This window comes from Asparagus officinalis, chromosome 4 (genome assembly GCF_001876935.1).
Source record: "Asparagus officinalis chromosome 4, Aspof.V1, whole genome shotgun sequence".
In the NCBI taxonomy this organism is placed as follows: Eukaryota; Viridiplantae; Streptophyta; class Magnoliopsida; order Asparagales; family Asparagaceae; genus Asparagus; species Asparagus officinalis.
Window position 1 is genome coordinate 9,120,058 of NC_033797.1, and position 7,562 is coordinate 9,127,619.

Genomic DNA, 7,562 nt, shown 5'->3' on the forward strand with positions numbered 1-7,562 from the left:
TTAATTTGTTGACATACGCCAAGGTTGATGCATTCAATGATAATTGGATCTTGATCCCACTTGAAAACAATGAGTTGTTTTCCGATCACCTATTATAAGGTTTTGAGGGACTCGAAAAATAGTGGGAGGCATAACTTAGATAAAAATAAACCAAATCTATTTTATGTATTGAACATCTGCTAAAATACCTTTTCTCTCTCTTTCAGGCCATTATGTCTGGTTTAAAACTCATATTGGAACAGAACAAGTTAACCGGTCCTAATTACAAAGACTGGTTGAGGAATGTTAAAATTGCCCTAACTTATGACAAAGTAGCATATGTCCTCACTGCGCCCGAACCTGTTCTAGGCCTAGAACCCACTATAGCGGAAACTGAAATCCGCAATACATGGGATAAAGATTGTTCACTTGCTCAATGCCTCACCATTGCCTCTATGGATTTGGTCCATCAGAGACAACATGAGAATATGGATATCAGATCCATATTTCGTAATACAGAAGAACTGTATGGCGAGCAACCGCGACAAATGAAGTACGCGGCGTCTAGGAATCTGTTCCAGACGAAAATGACTGTGGGATCTTCTGTTGGGGATCATGTCCTCAAAATGATCGCCTATGTCAATGAGCTTGAACTTTTGAACGTAGGCCTAGATGCAGATAGATATACAGATATCATTCTGCAGTCCTTGACACCAGCATACTCCCGATTCATATCACAGTTTTTGATGATGGATCTGGAGCCCACTCTTCCTGCCTTGCTTAATTTGTTAAGACAGGAAGAAAGTTCTTTGAAAAAGGGACAAACACCAGTCTTGGCTATAGGGCAATCTTCTTCCTCTTCTGGCAAATTGGTTGCTAAGAAAAAAGGAATGAAGAAAACTACTAAACCAAGGAAAGGTGTTAAGAAGGCTGTCAAGAAGGATAAAGGAAAGGCAAAAATGATGACAGCAGAATGCTTCCATTGTCATAAGTCAGGACATTGGAAAAGGAACTGCCCAGAATACCTAGCCTCACTCACCAAGAATAAGCAAGTTGTTGCTTCATCTACAGGTGTGTTTGTTACTCAGAATTGTTTTTCTATAAATCATACATCCTGGGTATTAGATACCGGATCAGGATCTCACATCTGTAATTTGTTACAGGGACTTAAAAGTTATAGAAAACTTGGAGCTGGAGAGATGACTATGCAAGTTGGTAATGGTGCAATAGTTGCAGCACTTGCAGTAGGGGATTTTCATCTAGCTTTACCAAATGGAAACGTTTTGATTTTAAATAGCTGCTATTTTGTACCAACTATGATGTGTAATATAATATCCATATCTTTATTAGATAAAGATGGATATGTATTTAAGTTGGAGAACAATGTTATGAATATCATATTTAATCAAAAGTTGATTGCTTATGGAACATTGTGCAATGGCATCTATATTCTTAATCAAAATACAATTCTGAACACTTATCACACTAATAAAAGAAAGCACTCAGTTATGAATGACGCTTTCTTATGGCATTGCAGACTTGGTCACATTAATAAAGAAAGACTTGGCGAGCTTCATAAGCATGGATATTTAGATCCATTTGACTTTGAGTCTTATGAGACTTGCAAGTCTTGTCTTAAAGGTAAAATGACCAAGACTCCATTTACAGGAACTGGAGTAAGAGTTACAGAACTCTTAGGACTGATACATAGTGATGTATGTGGTCCTATGTCTACAATGGCCAGAGGTGGCTACTCCTACTTTATTACTTTTACTGATGATTTTTCAAGGTTTGGACATGTGTTTTTGATGAAACACAAATCTGAAGCACTTGAGAAATTTATCGAGTACAAAAATGAAGTAGAGAACCAAACGGGCAAGAAAGTTAAAATTCTTCGATCGGATCGAGGAGGTGAATACTTGAGCTCGGAATTCTTAGGTATTTTAAAAGAGAATGGGATTCTCTCTCAGGTTACTCCACCCTTTACACCACAGCTTAACGGCGTGTCAGAAAGAAGGAATCGTACCCTATTAGATATGGTACGTTCCATGATGAGTAACACTGAGTTACCTTTTTCATTCTGGGGGTATGCATTAGAAACAGCAACACACTTACTGAATAGGGTTCCAACTAAAGCAGTGCCTAAACCTCCATATGAGATATGGAGTGGGAAGATCGGTCACTTTCTGTTTTCCTTTGGAGGTTGTCCTCCGGGAAGATTCAGGTTTGTGGCCTTTTTCAGCAATAAGTTGGGCCATCATATCTTTTAATTGGAGAAGTGTCTCCTGCTGCGCCTGGAGTATGACGTGATGTTCGTCCACTCTTTTGGCTATGTCCTCGGGATTTCCCGCCATATAAGCAGATACCTCTTGTGGTCCGACCGAGCTCGAAGATTGAGATTCGGCTATTGCCGAATGTTCATCACTTGTTGTAATCCCTTTGGCTAACTTTTGATAGTGATAGTTAACCGGGCGAATAGCTCCTGTCTGAGTCCGAGTACGTCGGTACACTCCTTCAAACTCATCACAGATTTCCCGAACAGTCGGGGAATGACTTGTTTGTGACTCATCAGAATCAGGATGTGAGGATTTGCCTCTGCCGACCATGTTGATGGTGACCTCAGGATATTCGATTTCAGAGGTCTTCTTTTTGTGACGACGCTGTCGTTTAGCAGGTCTAGCGACATTCGTCAATCTATTGAACACCGACTGCCTAGGCGTAGGTGAACAACAACTGCATTCGGAGAGAACAGCGGAAATGAGCCGTTCACACTGGCATGAGTGAGCCACTTGCTGTGTTGGCCTTCCTCTTGTCAATAGCTCACGCAAGTCGGAGACCTGGGAAAAATCTCGTGAAGGTGGAGATGGAACCCCCTGCCCTTGGATGGGTTGGGCACGAATCTTAAATCCATGCTGTCCCTTTTGAACCCAACGGACCGTGTCATGTTCTTGAGAAGAAACACGAGAGTCGCGTTTAGGTTTATAAACACGAGGCTGAGGCCTGTGTTTGACTGATGGACTAGATCCTTGTGGATCTTGTCCTGATTGAACGCACACTTGTGGTGTGCGTTTTGATGTTGAAACAGACCCCTGCGGGTCTTGTTTTGGTTGAACGCACACTTGTGGTGTGCGTTTAGATGAAGAAACAGACCCCTGAGGGTCGTTCTTTGCTGGAACGCACACTTGTGATGTGCGTTTGGTTGATGACCCAGACCCCTGAGGATCGGGTTTTGATTGAACGCACGCCTGTGGCGTGCGTTTGGATGATTGAACAGACCCCTGGGGGTCTTGTTTTGGATGAACGCACCCTTGTGGTGTGCGTTTGGTTGTTTGAACAGACCCTTGAGGGTCTTGTTTTGACTGAACGCACGGTTGTGGCGTGCGTTTGAATGATTGAACGTGCCTTTGGAGGTCACGTTTTGGGACGCACTTTTGAGGTGTGCGTCTATGTTGAACAACGCGCCACTGAGGGTCGCGTTTGAGTTGAATAACCCGAGGCTCATAGTCGGGTTGTTTGAGTTGGATAACCCGAGGCTCATAGTCAGGTTCATTGCCACGAAGTGTGCGTTCTGTAGCAGAAACGCACAGTTCGGGCACAGGCTCAGAAACGCAGTCTTTGCGTTGGGCAGTAGCTCGGCCATTTCGCAAGTATGCTCGCCGTAAGGATCTTCTCCTTCGTCGAGCAGCATTTTTCTTGGCTTGTTTCAAGGCCTTGGTCGCGGCATCGCCGGCGTTGGTCGGGTTTTCCTCCGACATAGGTCTCTTTTGACCTATTATTTGCCGTAGTGATACGGGGGAGGAATCTTCAACTCGCAGAGCGAGTTTAAGGTCTTGGCCAAAGGAGAGGGCTTTCTTTGGCATCTCAGCAGTAGTGTTAACCTCCGTAGAGGTCCTGTGGGTATCACGCCTAGCTTTTGGGCTAAGGGACCCAGAGGAGAGGACCTCCTCATACTTGGCTTGGTCGAACTCTACGACGAGAGTTTCGACGGTGGTTCCTGTAAGGTGAACGTCGGATTGCGCCACCACTTCCTCGTCAGAGAAGCTTGTCCCCAGCGGAGTCGCCATCTTTTGTTTGTTGGAAATTTGCAGTAAAGGAAACAAAAGAAAAATTTGACTTATATTCCTCTCAAAATCGATTACAATTTGGATTCCGATTACAAAAGAGAGGAGAATGAATTTGATTCTCCCCTTTGTTTAAAACTGGGTTCTTCTTGGTAGCGGTGGAGTGCCTCCTTTGATTGATCGCGTCGAACTTGCTCTCCGTTGACGATCCGACCGTCCTTCTTCACTGGAATAACTGAAGTGTTTGATGACTTCGGTTTAGAACTCTTGACGAGTGTAAAGAACTCAGAAATGCCAGCTCACCTCAACCCTATGCGGTTTTTCTGCTAGAAACCGATCAACCCCTTACTCAGTTGAGTAAGTCGGTTATTTATAGGGGGTTAGGGGTGTAACCACCCCCTAAATCTGCTCCTGAGTGGGCGAAGATCCCTCAGAACGTGGGATAACGGTTTTGAGGCCGTTCGACTTGCGTTTGAACAAGTCAAAACGCCTCAGTTGGCGTTCTGGGCTTTAACTCTGCGTCCAAGGCTTGAGACGCAGAGTTAAATCTCTGTTAGAGATTTGAGACGCACAGGCCGTTTGCGTTCTGGAATTGGAAACGCACTGGTCGCTGGTGCGTTGGAGTTCAACTCTGCGTCCAGAGTTTGGGACACACAGTTGAGCCTGTTGAAGAACGCATGTTATGTGTGCGTTTAGTGCTTTAACTCTGCGTTACAGAGTTCAATGTTTGCTGAGGAACGCACAGATTGTGTGCGTTTTAGATTTGAGAAACGCATGAGTGAATTTCTGCATTTGAGAGAGGTTGTTGACTTGTAACCTTGTCCATTATAACATTGCAAAGGCTATTGCTTATTGATCTTTGCCTGTTATAGGATATGAGAGTCGTCAGATTGTAACTCTCACTGTTGGTTGTGAAGGCTACTGAACAGACTTTTCATTAACTGTCGGAAGTGTCGTCAAATTGTAACTCTTCTCGATCTGTGTGAAAAGCCTTCTATCTGCTGTTTTCGATTGTCGGCGCGAAAGCTATTTGATTGTAGCTTTCATTGTTGGAGTTTGATGGGAATCAACATCCATAATGTCTTCTGGGCGAATATTTGCCCACAGCTCTCTACCCAGCAACTCACCAGCTAAGTCCAACCTTTTATTTCTCGGAGATGAGGCCGTGTTTATAGCGGTGGCAAAGTTGCGGATGCAGTGATTAGAAAGTCATCTGATTGTAACTTCCCTTATCAGGGCTTGATAGGGATCAACTATCTATTGTGATTTTTAGACAGCCTACAGACACCAAGAATCCCCGTTGAGTAATCGGTACAAGTCAACACTCCCACTTTGATTTGTACTCCCACTCCCAATGTCTACCTGGTCAAACCTTCTTACAGTTAGGACCACAACCAAAATCCTCTCTCGATTCCTTCCATGAACGAGGGGTCCACTTTCAATTTGAACAATCAAACCTATAAAAGTTAGGATTGTCTCCGACTTCACTTAGTCAAATCTGCAGATAGTTAGGACTAAGACTGAGTCATCCCTTTCGATAAACGAAAGACTTCCATCTCTTCCTTTTCAGCCGAACCTATAAAAGTTGGGGTCAAAATTGGAATTTCTCCTCAATAAATGAGGAACTCTTTTCTTGGATCAAGCAACCAATCCTATAAAAGTTAGGGTCGTTTGAATCTCTCCAATTCTCGGAGTGGAGATCCCACTCTTAGTTTCATCTTTCCGGATTCTGGGGGTGGAGATCCCACCTCGAGTTTCCTTTTCAACTGGAGATAGAATATAAAATTCTTCCTCTTCAGTATTGGGAGATAGAATATAAAATTCTTCCTCTTCCATTTTGGGGTCCGTCTTTACCCTAAACAAGATTTAGAGATAGAATATAAAATTCTTCCTCCCGCATCGGGTTCGTCTTTGCCCCAAGAGAAGACATCACTTTTTTTTCTAAACTCCTAAAATCCGTGCTTCACACACACGGGGAATTTTATCCCGAAGCCTAAGTAGGGATAAGTCAACGCCTAATACGCGTTGCCGGTTTAGTCTTTCACCGATTGAAAAAGACACCAGAATCCAGTCTGGGGCATTTTATCCCGAAGCCTAAGTAGGGATAAGTCAACGCTTAGCCCGTGTTGCTGGGTGGTTCGTTCCCGTAAAAATGATCGAGTCTACGTATTCAGCATCGTAGCAACAAAAATCCATGCTTTTTATGCATGGGGAATTTTATCCGAATCCAGAGCAGGGATAAGTCAACGCCTAACACGCGTTGCCGGTTAGTCTTTTGCCGTGAAAAGGACAAAAGTTCACATATTCGACATTGTGGCAGGTCGTTATTCATAACACCAAAATCTGTGTCTCACAGGCACGGGGAATTTTATCCCGAATCCTGAGTAGGGATAAGTCAACGCCTAACACGCGTTGCCGGTTTAGTCTTTCACCGATTGAAAAAGACACCAGAATCCAAACTTGAGGAATTTTATCCCGAAGCCTAAGTAGGGATGTCTACGTATTCAGCATCGTAGCAACAAAAATCCATGCCTTTTATGCATGGGGAATTTTATCCCGAATCCTAAGCAGGGATAAGTCAACGTCTAACACGCGTTGCCGGTTAGTCTTTTGCCGTGAAAAGGACAAAAGTCCACATATTCGACATTGTGGCATGTCGTTATTCATAACGCCAAAATCCGTGCTTAACACGCGCGGGGAATTTTATCCCGAACCCCAAGTAGGGATAAGTCAACGCCTAACTCGCGTTGCCGGTTTAGTCTTTCACCGATTGAAGAAGACACCAGAATTCCAATCTGGGGACTTTTATCCCGAAGCCTAAGTAGGGATAGGTCAGCGTCTAACACACGTTGCTGGGTAGCCTATTCCCGTAACAATGGCGAAGTCTACGTATTCAATATCGTAGCATCAAGTCTAAGGGAGTTCATTCCTTTAGCACAACGTCACGTGCGGAACGGACTTAAACAATCCACATGCAAGACCGATTCAAACGGTAATCGGTAAAGGTACGCCAAATCCGTTGAAGGCTGAGGGTTTGCCAAAAACCTTAAAGTCTACGTCTGATACACGTCGCTGTTTAGTCTTTTCACAGGAGAAAGACGAAGTCTACGTATTCAATATCGTAGCACTAAAAGAGTTAACTCTTTTAGCATAACGTTACATGCGGAACGGACTTAAATAATCCGCATATAAGCCCGATTCAAACAGTAATCAGTAAAGGCATGTCAAATCCGTTGATGGCTGATGATTTGCTAAAAATCCTAAGCCAGCGTTTAACACACGTTACCGGGTAGTCTATTCCCGTGAGAAAGACGAAGTCTACGTATTCAATATCGTAGCACTAAAAGAGTTAACTCTTTTAGCATAACATTACATGCGGAACAGACTTAAATAATCCGCATGCTAGCCCGACTCAAACGGTAGTCGGTAAAGGCTAATCAAATCCGTTGAAGGCTGGGGATTAGCCAAAAATCCTAAAGTCAACGCCTAACACACGTCGCCGGGTAGTCTATTCCCGTGAGA